The following is a 16,860-nucleotide window of genomic DNA, read 5'->3' as shown; positions in this document are numbered from 1 at the left end:
TTCCTTGTGGTATTGGTGGAATTTAACAATCTCATCCCTCAACCCTAACTTCCTAGATAGTGGGAAGTATTGTCCTAGAAAGACCTCCATGAGACTTTTCTATGAAGTGACCGATTGGGTGGGCAAATATCTTGGCCACCGTACCACCTTTCTCGTAACAAATAGCGAATAAAGGCATAGCCGAATGGATTCTTAGGATATATCTGTGAATTTGAACAGAGCATAAGCTTATATGGAACCCTTTAAGTTAGCATTTGAGTCTTGATGAGCTTCACCCCCGAAAAGTCCCTTTAGGTGGAGAAATAACATCATCACACTTGTCACAGAATTATCATGCTCCTCGATATGGGGAATAAGAATGGCACTTTCATGATCTCCAGCTCTGCAACAAACTAAGTCCCCATAATTCATGATGACTTGAAAATAATTAAATTTTACCTCCTTAAAGATTGAAAAGAACAAAGAAATTAAATTACCCTACTCCGGGTATTCCCACGTAAGACTAGTACCATAAAAGTGAAATCTATATTTCACTCCCCAACAATGGTGCCATTTTTATAACGCTTAACTCACTCCGATATTTGAGTGAAATGCTATAGATTTCCAACCTATGGGTACTCAAATTACTATAAGGTTACTTGAAATGCTAATAGAAACAGCATGTATAAGTAAATGTGGGGAATTTGTCAAAAATTCTTCACAAAAACTTTAACCAATACAGAGTGAATGCTATCTTTGGCCTAATTTAAGGTTAGGAGAAATCTTGGGATTATGTCCCCTTAGAGGTAACGTATGTAGGATAATGTTGGTTTATCGTGGGATTTATTTGTTAGTTAATAGATAGGCTAAATCAAATATCATTAAGTTCAATCTTTCGATAAAAACACAACAATTTCACCCATTGGCTCTTTCGAGAACCTAATAAGTGTAGAGTTTATGTAACCACCCAAACCCTCAACCAAACAACTCTATTTCTTGGATGATGCTCTTTCCATGATTTACTCTTCCTAAAAACTTATTTCTAAGATTGCAAAGGGTAGTAAACCATATACTTAGTTGTCCACCATTTCCTTGTCCCCCAATAACCCTCTTTCAAGGATGTTATGGGTTACCTAATATTCACTTAAGTCCCTCTTTCGACTATAAAAAAGGGTTTCTAGAGCTTGGAGCATTCACCCATCAAACCCATTTGGAAATTTGGAGTTTTCACCCATCAAATCCCAACTCATAAGCTCAAATAATGGTGAAATCCATACTCAACAACTAAAATCCATGCAAACACAACAATACCCACACACAATTACACACTAATTCAACATAATTCCAAGACTAAAGAAATTAGCTACTCAGTAGATAAGGGAAAAGAAAATAACCTAGTAATGCATCTATGGAATTCATATCAAGGGAGGATGAAATAATCTTTAATTCTACTTTCTAATTTCACTAATTTCTCCTTAGAAACAAAAATTACAATAATAGAAAAACTATCTAAAATTCTCTTTTTTTCTCCTCCTGTCCAAATTCTAGGGCTTTTCTCCCCCTTTAAGAGTATTTTTAAATCTCCATCTAAATTTTGACTCAAGTGCTCGATTTGCAAAACTTCCCTTCCTTCATTTAGCCCGCTAAGCCACGGTTCTGAGGCTTAACTGCGATCGCACAAATGCAGTCGCGGTTATAGCCTAGGGATCACGTGATGCTAACCAACTTGCTTGATTTGTGATCTCGTACATTAGATCGCGATCGCATTACTAGAGGCTTAATGGGTTTTCTGTTTGACTGATAGTGATCGCGGTGATCTGCCCATGGGCACGATACCCGAGGTCCTTTTGGCTTTAAGTATTCAATTGTACTTATTCTTCTCTCTTTTGATGATTTCAAGCTTTAATCAACTTCTTTCTATCTTTTCAACTCTATACCTACAGGGGGTGGATATTAGTGAAATTACTCACACTTAGGTCTCACTAAATGAGTTATATCAAAGCAAAGTGTATGAATGTTTGATGTACATGAGTGGTAAACCACCACTCATCATGACTCTACCCCTAAATTTATTTTACTTAAAGCATGAATTAATATGATTATTTATATGGATTAGAACATATGTTTTGATATGGGTTTAGGGTTTTGGAATGAATGTTTCTTAAACTGTTTCCCATGATTTATTATGCATTTTTTATTCTTTATATATGGTTTTAAACTTGTGGGTTTCATGGGCATAGTGGATAAACTAAGGGATTGTGATTCCCCCAAATTTTGTGATTATTGACAATTGAATTGGTAATAACCCCCAACCCAATTTTTTGAAAGTGGTTTTGAGTATGAATATAATTTAATTGAACTCATAACAATTGCATGATATAGTAAGGTTATTGAAACATAATTGTTTGACTTAATGAATAAAGGGAGTTGGTGTTCCCCCACCTTGTATTAATGAACAAATGGAGTTTTCCCCTAAGTTAATGGAAATTGTGATGGCATGATAATGTTACCTTTCAAGTGTAGTTGGTATGATGATACCAACATCGTATGCCTAAATATATAGTATGGTTCAGTGAACGAGAATGTTTGATAAATGTTTTAATGGTGCTTAAAGAGGGTTTTGTAGTTGGGCTATAAAAGTGGCAGTCCCGAAGGAACAATATAGGGAACTATATTTGCCAACACGGTGGTCTAAATAGCCTGGGGTTCGAGTTTCCTTGCTTGAGACCGAGTGGTTTGAGTCCAACTTACTATATGATTGGGAGGGTTGAGTCACCCATATTACATTACATGATAAGGTGCCTAAGTCACCTTTAGTATATGATTGGGAGGTCAGAGTCCCCCATGCATATGTATAAGATTAATCTCTGATTCGTGCAGCTACTCATACTTGGGCCCAACTAGGGGGTGAGAGTTGGACCCATATATCCAGTGGCTACTTTTATATGAAGGTTAAGTTACACAATCTAGGCTAAAGTTTTAAAGTGCATGTTCAGCTTTGTTCCCTATCCCAACATTTTATAAGTATATATCTATGCACACATGTATATGAACATGTACATTGAGTAGAACTAGATTTTTAATTGTCATCGCTTTATCCTTATCCTGAGTTACATTATACTACTTAACCCACTAAACATCTTTGGGCGTCGTATCCCTACGAGATATAGGGTCTGAAGGCAATCCTACTTTTACTTTGCAGTATTAGGAGGATCAACTCAGTTTGTCAATCGTTTACATTGAAAGCGTAAGCTTCTATTCTCTAGAAGACTTGATCATTCCATAGGTTTCCTTTAATAAACTAGAATTAAAGAGATCACATTTATATTATCATTGTCATTGTTAGGGTTGAGGCTATGTGTTGACATTGGTTGTTTTCATATTAGTAGAGGCTTTGTGGATATTGCTGTGGATTAGGTATTCATGTTGACATTCTAATATTTCTTTAAGTTTATTACTTTATTATCTTCTTATATGTTTAGAATTCAATCACTGCCAGGTGTAATGTTCTATATTGCTAGCATAGGGGGTAGTCTTTGGTCCTCGGCGGACTTGGGATACCCATCAAGGCCTGACCTTGGTTCAAGTCGTGACATGGGTAGATTGATGAGATTGTGATTAGTATATGATTTTCAAGCCACCCATAAGTCCTTTCTAGAAAGCTTAGTCAAACAGGGTGTAAACAGGTGAACATTAAACATTACATTACATATCATATCATTGATATTGAACTATATTTCATCACTTCTATGTGTATGATTATATGATTTTGGACTTATTTATATGTGGTATTGATGTTGTATTATTAAATTTTTAGGAGCATGTATGGCTTGAGAAACCCTTGGAACTTTTCTATATGCAGCTGGAAGTGTTGCTCATAGTATCCTTTATTTGATTAGTTCTCTACTTTTCTTGGTCAACCTATGAGGCCTACTGACTACAAGTGGATGTTTCGGCCTACCGCACGTGTAAGTGTACGTGGTCTGACAAGTAATATAGAGACTCTAAAAGAGCTGGATATCAAATGCACAAGGACTACTAGTTTAGCAATTCACTTAATTGAGTCGTCAGTGATATTTCAAGCAAGTATTCTGACGTATCAAAGATTTTGTAAGCATATCACCACTATTAATACGTGAAAAGAAAATAAAATGTAACATCACAACTTAATCAAGGTTGAAATCACTATTAAGAGGGAATTCTAGGGTTAAGTCACTCTCTATAATCTTGTAAATTGTTATTCTTTTGTTGGCTGTGTTGGTTATCGGGTTGTTGATTCACAGAGTTAATAATACAAAGATTTTTTCACCTAAGCGTGTACATAAGTGTACGTGATCTCATCAAGTAATACAGTGGCCATATATAAAATTGAATATCAATCCCACAGGTACTTGTGTTATCAACTATGTAATTCATGTTAAATAATTAAGATTAAAATGGTGCAAAGGTAACCAAAAGAGTTGGTGATTGAAAAATAAAGTAAACTTAACAATGTGACAAGTCAAAGGTCTTGGACAATCAATGGGGAGAAATCCAGGGTTAAGAGACTATTAACATTCATACTATGCTATTGAACTTCATTGGTTATTTTACTTAACTTGGTTATTCATTCACGGGATTAATATTATGATAATGGTCCTTTGAGCGTCTAATCACCTATCTAACTTAGACCCACAATTACATCGTTAAAAGGGGATGTGAGAGCTAAGTTAAATTCATTCATATTATTCCCGTAAGTGAACCAAATAGGTCACATAGGTATATTTCTATCCGAAATGCAAATTATAACTTCATTCTGTAGAAGATTACAATCCTATTCTATTTACCTCATGTTCTACCCTCTTGTTCCTCCTTTCAGGCTCACAAGATGACAATGAATGTATTCTAAGGGTTTTGAATCCTTAAAATAGCAATAAAAAGGATAAATAAACAACCAAATATGATAAATAATCAAAACCAAATCAATTCAAAACAAGAGTCATCATGTTTTTGGCCTTAACCCCGGAAAAGGGTGTTTAGCCGCTCATGGACATAACCGTAATCACAATGATAGAATACATGTTAAAATCCATATAAAAACCAAATTAATAGAATAAAAACCCTAACTAAAGTGTTATCCATCCACCCTCAAATTTTCAAGGTAGTCAAAGGTAACATAATGCTTAAGGGTCCTATTTATAAGAGGACACAAGCTACCTATTTGAACTTACCAACTTGCCAAGGACCTTATCACGGTGCCTAGGGTCCACGGAATGCAAATATATCAGTGAAACACTGTAATTGGTAATTTATTGTGCCCCCAAGTGCGTTTCATGGACCCTAACGCAGTATCTAAGGTCCGTGGCATGCCAACGACCCCAACACGTCTATTTTTTTGTCAAGTCTTGTTCCGTGCTTTCGTCCATCAATTCCAAGCCTTGAGGTGATGTTTTAACTTTATTTAAATATTTTTTATGATCCATATATCATAATATAAACTCAAAAAGCATCCTATATAATCAAACACCACGTATTACAGATCAAAACCACAAACAATCCAAGACGATGAACTAGAAACTTAAGCTAAGAATACTAGTTTTGTCCTTCTAATATTTGACTTAATGTTTTGTCTCTTGTCTTGATTTAGTTGAACCTTAAACACTATAAAAATTTATTTAAAACATAGTTACACAATAATACCCTTAGTAAATCATTACCCACATTAGAATCTATCGAGGTGAACTAGAACAATACATAGCTCAAGTTAGTAACACTAGATTTCTCTTCTAAACTCTAAGTGGCTAAATTGATTCCAAACTTGTTTGAAACACACCTAAAACATTATAGTCAAGTATTTTTAACACTTAGATTCTCAATTATATTAATCACACAAGAAGTCCTTAAAACGAGGCTAAACAATCATTGATAAGGATATTGAGGTGCTATATTCACCTCAGATCATCACCCCACACTTAAAGTTTTGTTCATCCTCGAACAACTCTTTAGTATAAGTATCATAATACGAGGAGACTCCACACTTATACTACAATCAAGACATTCAAGTATGCATTGATTAACTATTTTTTTGAACTGTATGAATCAAAAGATACATCTGCAGTTTCTAAGGAATACAATTTTACCCTAATCAACCGACCTTATCGAGAAAGATTAGTTTTTTTAGGTCAAGGTATTACTAGTGAGATTTTAAATCAACTTATTGGTATTGTGGTATATATCAGTATCAAGAATGAGACCAAAGAGCTGTATTTATTTATAAACTCTGTTGAGGGCTGAGTAATACCTGGGGTGGCTATTTATGATACTATACTATCTGTGCGATCAGATGTCCATACAGTATGCATGGGATTAACTAGTACTACAATGACTACACAGAATGCAAGTTTTTACACTAGGCATGATATATATAATTGAAAGCTCAAGAAAACTACTCCAAAATATCCTAGCCTCAAGAATTGTCAAACTTATACATATTTCTCAATCGAAGACATCATACAAATCACCCAACTATTATCAAACATGTGCCTTCACCACAAGAGAGTTACCTAAACTCACTCACATACATATAGCTTATAACAAAATTGGAACAAGAATAAAATTAAGCTCAATCTCACAAAGAATTCACAAGTTATACAAGATGAACCATAGGCTTGTCCTTAGTGTAATACTCTACTAATATCAGATTGATGAAGCCTAAGATCAAATAGGTCCTTAAAGATTTTAATGTAGGCTAAGGGATGGATAGGAACTATTCTGGCCAAATATAGTGACTATCTTCCCTAAGCGCTTTAGTACATCACACTTTTCATTCAGTTCACCTCAAACAAACAATTTTCACTACTTCTGTCTACCCATGTCCTTTGTTCTGCCCCATCTCATTAAGCTTACTCACATACAATATAGAAGGAAGTATTTTCGATTAATTCATGATTCAATTTTAGTACAAATTTATTTCACTCCTAACCACAACACATCAATTGTACACACCAATAACTATTACTTTGGGGCTTCAATCTCACCTTTCTCCTTCCTCGATTTCTAACTCCTTAACCAAACTAATTTTATACTAAGCGCTTAGGAGCTTTGGATCAAATTGAGATCAATCAAAGAAAGGGATTAGGCTATATATGCAGCTACCAAATAATAAGCTAAAGGCTCGATGGGGTTAAATAGGATTATGCACAAGGTTATGTCATAAAGAGGTTATAAACATAGCTATAAAGAAATGCCTATATAATCTCCTAAACCTACACTCTTTATTTTTCTTTGTACACACACCAGGAAAGTTCTAGCATCAAATGCAATAAGAAATATACAAACACCTCACACACACAAGGCACATGCTCAACTCAAGTAGGATCACCATAGACTCTCAACAAAACAATAGCATGAATTCAACATTAAGCTAATAACATACAAGAGTCATAAACTAGATCCTAAAAGACTCAAAAGTAATAATTCACACAATCAACACGCTCTTTACATTTAAAACCACTCACATCATGTAATCACACATAGCAACAACAAGAAAATCTCACTTATCCTAAATAAAAATTTAAAATTACTCTAAAAAAGATATTAGGTTCAAAGGGCATCCGCGTAGAAAAGAATTAAAAAGAACAACCACGGGGTGGGTCAAGTATGCACCTACTAAACTAACCCAAAAAACTTAAACTAAAAAGAGAATTTTTTTTTAATGTTTTCAAATTTATGCAAAGACTAGAAAAATAACTAAGACTCAAGAACTCTGCATCACTTCACCCAAAGAAATGTGAATTTCATCACTCCACACTTACAAATCTACTTCGTCCCCAAAGTATACTTAAAAGTAGGGATAAAAATAATCCCTGAGGTCTCTAGGATTAGCTAGTAGCATCTTTATACATCAAGAAGTTCTGGGGACCACACACTTAGCCTCTGTCATGTTCCTTAGATTCAGTTTTTGATACTTATACTTCCCATCAACCTTTGACTCAAGGAAAAAAAAAACTACGTAAAGTAAAAAACTAAAAGTACTGAAAATAAAAGTTACCTTAACTTGGGTTGCCTCCCAAGCAGCGCCTGATTTAGTGTCACGATATTACCCACATCATATTTTTCCACTACCTTGAGGATATGAATTTCACCCCTAACCTCACATATATATTTTTGCTTCACTCATAAGGTGGTGGTACAAAGATAAAGTAATCAAGTAATGGATAGTGCATGGTTAGAATTTTTGTTCCTTGTCTTCACACTCTTCCACTATTTCAAATGACTCTAAATACATGTCATCATCTAAACATAATGTAGAATACTGCTTCGAATGAGACCCAACCAATCCTATTTAAAAATTTACACCATATACAACACATTTACTCTTATTCACTTTCTCAATGTCAGTCTTAAGACAAAGATGAAAGCTAAAAGGCAAAAATTCTTGTGTCTACTCCACAAATAGGGTAGTATCCACATCATCTAGCAAAGGTCCAAATGATTCACAACTCTAAAATTTTGGATAAATACTCTCTCGATGGAGTCCTCCATGAAAACAACAAAAATCATCATCACTCGACCACCATCTATCCCAAGTTGTCATATCAAGAAGTGGGACAAAAAGGTAAAATCAACTAAAAAGCAAAAAAATACTTAACTATGTACAACTCAATATAAATAAACTTGAAATAAGATATTTGTCTATTTAAAAGCCCCGACACTCATTATAAATCTTCTATTGTTCATCAAAATCAAATAAAATGATAAATGCATATTAGAATAAGGAAACTAGTTTTTTACCTAATTTTCTGGGAGAAAGTGACAAACATAAAATTTATAATTATTTACTTGATGATTTTGACATTGATATTTGTTGAGAAGGTAAAATGAAAAGGAGTCAATACCAACTTTTATTTTTACATTTCGTTTCAATTCTTTTTATCCTGAAAATGCTTTCCTTGCTACTTTTTTATATTCATATAATGTTTTCTCTTATTTCTTAGTATCTTTTCTGTAAAAGTTTAGAATTCAGTATTGGTTCTTAAACTCCGGTAATACAAATTAAGGTTGAGTACAAAATAACAAATGACGATTTTTAGACTTTCCAAAAAAAAGTACACTGAATCAAAGTATATGTCATAGATTAAAGTTTCAACTTCATTAGATAGATGTGTAATACAAAGGAAAGAAAATTGTTATTAGGGAATATATTTTAACTTATTGATAAAGAATATACTTTTACTCATTTAATATATGTTAATTTGTTAAACTTTATTTTCTTTTATCAACTTAAGATAATTTCACTATATAACCAAAACAAGTGCTAATATTACGGTTAGAAAATAAAGTGAATACAAAACTGAGCGAAAAGAAAATAATAAGTCTTTGACGACCGTACGAAACGCTGCCAAGTTTCCTGTTTAATTAAATATTGCATATCTTTCTTTTTTAATTGTTTTTTGTTTTTTTCCGTATTTGGTTTTTGTTAAAAGATTAAATAAATCATCTACATAATTATTTGTGTCTTTTAGTTATTTGTCTTATAACTACTATCATTAAAACACAATAAATTCTATGAATATTCATTATACCTTGAGTCTCTTCAGTTACCTACCATTATTATATTATTTAAATTAATAAAATCTGAAAGTACTTTTAAGGTTGGAAAATATTGAGCTTTTGAGTCCAATGAACTTATTTCATCCTCTCAAGTACATGCCAGGCTCCAAATCTCTCTGTCTATTTGTGTTTCTTTTAACATTGAAATATGTATCACATGGAAAAAATCTTCCAAGAATTAATCTTTGATAGAGATATATTTGGTGGAGGAGAAGGTATATCATCCACTCTAGCATATTTTAATTTAATGCAATCAAGCATAAACGTAGCAGGTAGTATTATTCGATGTCTCTTGCTACATTAATTTGTGTGTTCATGAGTATAACTAATGATTCCTAATTCAACTACTTGTGGATTTAAGAAACATAATAAAAAGATTATTTTGTCAATGAATAGTCTATTACATTTTAGAAAGATTATATAAAGATCACTTGTACATAATTATCAATTTGTTTTTATTTTTAAAATACAAGTCTATTTAATGGAGGATTGAAGAGATTAGTGTCACTGTTGATTAACTCATTCACAGTTTCAGATTCTATAATTCATTAGGATTACGAACTACATACTTAGTTTATGATTGTCTACTTAATTAACTAGGAGGAGATCGTATTGTAGAGTAATTCTTATTATATTTGGAAAATCATGGCTATATAAGGAATAGTCATATACATGTTTTAAAACGCACAGAAACAATATACATTGTGCAGAAGTGCTCTATAAAGAGAGATTTATTTTATAATTTTATTCAACTGTCACCAAAGAAAAGAAAGAATAATAAAATTATGAAAAGAAACTGATTGGCTTATAGAGTGATCAATATAATTAGATCGCATTGTCGAGTTATTTCTTAGTAATATCTGTAGCTACTTCTTTTTCGTCTGTTTTCTGTTAATAGTTATTTTTGTAAATTCTTTGGTTCTATTATTTTCTTAAAAAACAAGTTAACTCTTAGCACAGGAGAAAATTTTCTAATTGATGTATTGTAAAGGTTTTGATTTTGTGTTACTACTTCTAAAGACCCTATTATATGTGAATATTTGAATAATCAAGTAAAAAGAATAAAATAATATGTTGTATTGAATAACTTAGGAATTTATCAAGGTTCAATTTTGCCCCTATCTTATCTTGAGTAATACAAAATTAGATTACTAAATAATTTCGAAAAAGATGCATGACTTTTTCTGACTTCTTCATCCAACATGTATAATGCAAGATGATTTCCTCTTTTAACTCTAGGGAAGTATCAGTCGGGCATTTCATGTTTTATGTTTTGGTCACCTTTACATGTCTTTTAGTTAATTATATTCTCTTCATTTATAAATAAAGAATCTTTTAAGTCTTTTCATTTTGTTTTTAAATTTATGATTGTTTTAGACAATCAAGAAGACATTAATTATGTTATTCTAATTCTACCCTTATCTAAATTAAGAGTGCTTTATAAAGACAAGAAACTAATAAAAATTATATTATTTTCAAGATATTTGTCTAGAATAAATTAGTAAAAATACATTTATCTTATTGGATTGAAGCTAAAAGGTTCACTAGTTTATTATTTACTATTTGAAAAAAAAATTTTAAAAAAGTAACAATAAAAGTTATTTAAAAAATTATTGAATCCCAACAAATAGATAAAGAGCAGATTCAACCTCATTGTGGGTGCATTTGGAGGTGTAGACTAAAACTATCTTTACAATATTTTTTTCTATTTTGACTTTAGAAAAAAATACATTTCATGAATTAAAAAAATATATTATAACCGCCCAAAGTACGAATAAATTCACTAGTCTCCATTATTAAAAGACTTTAAACTTGGTAAACAATCTCCTTAGATTATTTCTAATAAGTTTAAACACAGGATATTGCATGCCATAGACCCAAACATAGGTGACTTTAGATATTTGACCCTAAATAAGAATGTCTTTAAAGAATAGCCTTCCTTACTTTTCAATATACTAAAAGTACCATTTTACCCCTCTAATGAGTCTCTTCATTCCTTAATAATTCCATAATCCATTCAAATTCCAAAACAAAAAAAATTAATCACAAAAAAATCATGGGTGGTGGATGAGCATTCAGAGCAGTGGTAAAAGTCTTCGGAGTCACTGTCGCAAATAGTGGATTCCGTTATGTTACAGTGGAGCATCCAGTTTACATCGCCTCATGTAACATCGTCTGTTCGGTATCCATTTTTGCTATATCGTTGTTATCGGAAGATTTGAAGTCTAGCGTTGTCACGGTGGTTAACGATGGAGGTAGAGGAGGATTATTTGATGTGTCGCCGATACAAAAAGTGGTGGCAGATTTTGATGACTATGAGATGGCTGGTGGAGAGGAGGAAATGATGGTTAGTGTTGGTGAACCATTACCGAGAGTTGTATTTGGTGGTGCTCCATCTCTTCAGGAAGCTACTGAAGCTACTTCTGATCTCAAACACGCTCTCAAAAAGTACGTGATTTACTATGCTATTGCATATTACAATAATTTATATATAGTTTTTGTATATAATAGCTTGAAGATTAGTCAGATTGTTTCTCGTTAAACATAATGTGATAAGTGAATGGATGGAGTAGCATTATATCTAAATTCTGCAATTTAGTTTGTTAGTACAACTTATACATCAAATATGATAATTTTATATTTGAAATAGTGAATTAATAATTCAATTTAGTTTCAAAGATTGGATAAATTAATTCTCGTGAAATGAAATGTGACAAGTAAAATAGAGTGGAGGGAGTAATATCTGTTGATATTGTTGATTTTGAAGTATTGCTTTTGGTCTGTCTATATTTTAAAATCACAGAAATTGAAGTCTTTTGTAAAACATAATGGTGTTTGATTGATTACTTAGTTGATTGATATCGACTAATAAAGTTACAATTTTTAATGAACACGCCTCTCAATTGTTTGCTCAATCAATTTTTGTTCAGTAGAGTAAAATGGGACATGTTGCAGCAAAATTTACAATGTTCAATTTAGTTTCAAAGATCAGTTAAATTTACTCTAGTAAAATGGAACTTACTAAGAAAAAGTGAAGAGTGATCACTCAGTTGATTGATTTGATTGACGAATAAAGTTATAATTTTAATGAACATGCTTTCTCAATTGTCTCCCAAAGAAAAAATTTGATAATTAGGATAACAAGAGATGTGTTGTACTTGCAAACTTGCAATGTTTGATTTGATGTTGCTTAATTTTAATGTAACTTGGATTAGCCCAATATGAACTAAACTTTTGAAAATAAGCTACCTCTTAAAACTCACAACAAATAAGCACCGTGGGAGTTCATATGTATTAATCACAAGGATTTGAGGCATTTTTTCTAATAAGGGCTATTGGATTAATTAAAAAAAATGGGTATTTTCAACTTATTGTATCATAAAATATCATTCTCATTAGTATTATATTTGGGTGACATTGTCAGAGTCCAAATGCATTTTTTATGTGATAGTGTCAGTAAAGATAGACACTTAAGTTTTGGACTTGCAATAGATGAAGGAGATAATGAAAATGATCGTGTATTTGGTTGTTTTTATATTCTTAATATTAGAATGTTTAGTCTTTTCGTAATACTTTCATCAAATTTAACTTTTAGCCTCCAGAAGGCTTACGTCTGGGATTCGAAAGGCTATTAGACGTTGGTTGCGGTATATACTTCTCAATTTTACTCTGCGTACAGATGTTTATCTATTCTAATAATTGATGTGAATGACTACTCATATAGTGTTAATTCTAAACTTTTTTTAAATTTAAAGGATATATTTTTGTGGATCTACTAATGAAGATGGTGGATCTTGTGTATCCAGCTCGAGCTCATCACTCTACTCCAAAGCTTGTGTTGTCAGCAAGACTGTAGGCACAAATTCTGTGCCAAAACATACTATGCAGGCATTTAGGTTTCTAAATGAAACTCGTGCTGCTCAGGTTTTCTTCTTTTTCATTTATGTTTACTTGTTCTCTTAGTTTTTATATTCTATTTAGTGGTTTATGTTCATGTATTTGAAACTGGATATAGCAATTTTTTCTTTTAATCCTTTAAAATAAAACCTTACTAGGGGTGAGGAACGGATATGAATATGTTCAATTTGAACAAGTGAGAAGATCTAGTTAACAAAAACTGAACTAAATATTATAGTTACAACATAAAAAGTAGAATTACTGTATAATAAGCTGTTCTCTAATCCACTTATAGCATCTCCTCAAACAAAAGACTATTTTTTTAGAATTGTGAGTGATTGTAAGAATTTAGAACTCTTCTTCCTTATGAGTTTGCAGCGTGGGTTTCCTCATTTGATTTTTATTTAGGTACCACTTTCTAGATGTTGACATATGTAGAGGAGATATATCTGAGTTGAGTCTAATACTGATCTATAACATAGTTAGATTTCTTAAGAAGCAACATCATTTCAATGTCAAGATAATATTTGGGGTGTTAAGTGTATAATCCACTGTTATATCCAATTCTACTGTTTGGCGGATGGATGGTGTCATTAGCTTTCTTCATTCACATTTTAGCTTGAGGAATGAGCATGAAGTAGCTTATATGGATTAGGCATTGTAGATCTAAAAGTCCTTTGAACCAATTTTTTATCCATTTCTTAGATTTAATGATGTTGGATCCCAGTTGACAGTCCTAATAACTTGATGAGATCTTAGAAGTGTGGTCTTAGTAGTGTCTGAGGGTTACGAGTGTGCCATGTTTGCTAATGTTGATTCTATTTTGTCCCTCCCAGAGCATTATAGCTTTAATTGCTTGTGACCCAAATGTGTGGAATGTTGTAATGCAAAATCTAGCCCTTCAAGAATTCCTCGACTCATAGAAAACCAGTGAGAATCTATGTCCTTGATTCTATTCAAATATTTCATAATGGTCAAGCTTCTTACTACAATACCATTTTTGCAGGTGCATCATTCCTAGACTCGGATCACAAGATAGATGAATCCGTTGCTGATGCTGATTCCTTTTCTCAGTCATCCTGAAAGAGTGTGTCTTCTAAATCTGAGGTAGCAGAATTTAAATTGAAGAATATTTTTACAGACTTTTTGCAGAATATTACACAATAGTAACACAAACTGTGATTTATATGATGAACAACTTGTCAGATTTATTCAATAATCTCTTTTAAGGCAACAAGGTTTTCTTTAATACTGATGGAAGTGCTAAATTACGCATTGTGGAAATGATATTGGGAGCATCTTTCATGGGCTTGGCAGTCATTGTTATGATGGTGATTGTCTCATAACGCGGTCAATCATGATGTCTTCATAGTTATTGCTATTTGAGTTCATCGAAGTTACATGACCAAGTGTTACAGTTTCATCTGGAATAGATATTAAGGGTTTTGTCGGGGGTGGTTTTGGCCGTGCAGGGATGCCAATGACTTGTTGAAGAGTTTTGTAAATAAAATAAAGTCATTATAGACAATGCTTATGTCTTAGTTTCTTTGTTTTGTCCTCTAAATAACAACAAAGTTTAATTTGATACAGACATTATATACTCCGGGTACTTGTTACAGACACAAAATCCTATGATTTGTCAACTCTCTTCATCAATGGCATCATGCTAATAAATTTATACTTTAAGTAAATTAGTTTTGATGGCAGCGATAGCACCTGTAATCTCCAAAGCTTTGAAAATTTTCATCGTGATGTTAATTTTCTTCTACTTAGATTGAAGAGAATCGCATGTGTGTATGTTGTGCGCGCGCGCTAGGGTGTACAAGTAATACATCTTCCCAAAAATTTATGCTGCTAACATTGAGCTGCTACAATAGTTCAATTTTATGCCATAGAACGGTATATTTGGTTCCTCTAGTGCTATATATTTGAACTTTTCCATGGAAGATATTTTAGCACTTTTGATGTCACATAAGCTAAACTTGAGGAGAAGAGAACAAACATCAAATGCTTCATTTGCTTTGAATCTGTTTTATTCTGTTGAACTATTGTATTCAAATATGTGCTGTATTACAAGCTACGAAGCTAAGTTACATAGATCAAAGTATTTTATGGCACATATTGTACAAACAATGATAGTTGAACAACCTTTGATGTCAAGTCTAACCTCTAGGGCAAGTGTTGTAGATCATCTGTTGAATTATTGTAGAATAAGATAGTGTCAACTCTTGCCCATGAGGCTCAACTTGTTCCTCTGGGGTCTAAAAATCTTGCCTCTTTGACAAGAATTATAAATTATCTACCAAATCATCACACACTAATCTAGTATAAATGCTTGGCCATGGGACATAACTTGTTCATTTGTTGTATTAAGTTTTGCCTCTAGGGAACGAGCTGTAGATCATCTGCCAAGTTATTACACGCTAAGTTAGTGTCAAATCTTGCCTATAGGGCATAACTTGTTTTTTTGGGGCTTAAGTCTTTCCTCTAGGGCAAGTGTTGTAGATCATCTACCGAATCATTACAGAATAAGCTAGTGTCAACTTTTTCCCATGGGGCACGACTTGTTCTGCATCTTGCCTTCAAGGTAAATTTTAAAGTGTATCCATGGAATTATTCACATCACATCTCTTGGGAGTGTAGTCCTTCCCCAAATCATGTTAATATGATATATTTTTACATATCCATATATAAGAAAATTTAACTTGCTAAATAATTTTCGTAAACAATCAATAAGAAGGTATTGAGTTAAATACTTCACCACAAGTTAAAAATTCATATAAATAAGAAGACATTCATGATTAAAAGTCAAAAGTACTTGTTACTAACCAAAATAGGGATAAAAAAAATCCTATTATAACTGCTATTTTGATCCAACATCTCGGATAAAAAGTAAAACTAATCATGTTTCTTATTTTTCTTTCTATGCCTTTTTGCATATGGATGAATGATAGAACTATAGTGACAATTTGATCTGTTATGCCTGGTTCTTTTGTATCTGGAATATCTGTAATTGTTTCTTGAAAATTCTATTCTGCAAGGATATCTGGATGTTTGTCTTCTCTCAAGAAGAACCTCCTTATCTGGGGGTTTGTGATCAGATACTTTATGCTATCTGGGACAATCCATGATGCTGTGCTTCCAACTGGTAGGATTTCTCCCTGGTATGTTTGTAGCCAAGACTGTCTTGAGAACCAATGAGAATAATAGCTAGACTTGTTCATATGCCTACTCTCTATCGCTGCAATTGCATAGGTGCATGGTATCTCATTTATTTAAAATACCAAGCATAGACAAGTCCTGCTTTTCTGGTCTACAATATATTTAACTCCTTCTTCTCTTACAACCAATCTTGTTGCATCAGTGGGGTCTACCTGTAAATAAAATGATATA

The 16,860-nt window shown here is 32.6% G+C and overlaps 1 pseudogene; it reads left to right on the top strand.

Moving 5' to 3' along the window:
• Positions 1–11,626: 11,626 nt before the first annotated feature.
• On the top strand, positions 11,627–14,813 carry LOC124892515 (annotated as a pseudogene).
• Positions 14,814–16,860: the final 2,047 nt, after the last annotated feature.

Source organism: Capsicum annuum, unplaced genomic scaffold (assembly GCF_002878395.1).
Source record: "Capsicum annuum cultivar UCD-10X-F1 unplaced genomic scaffold, UCD10Xv1.1 ctg4806, whole genome shotgun sequence".
NCBI lineage: Eukaryota > Viridiplantae > Streptophyta > Magnoliopsida > Solanales > Solanaceae > Capsicum > Capsicum annuum.
The sequence above is the reverse complement of the archived record's forward strand: the minus strand, read 5'-3'. Positions and strand labels throughout refer to the sequence as shown.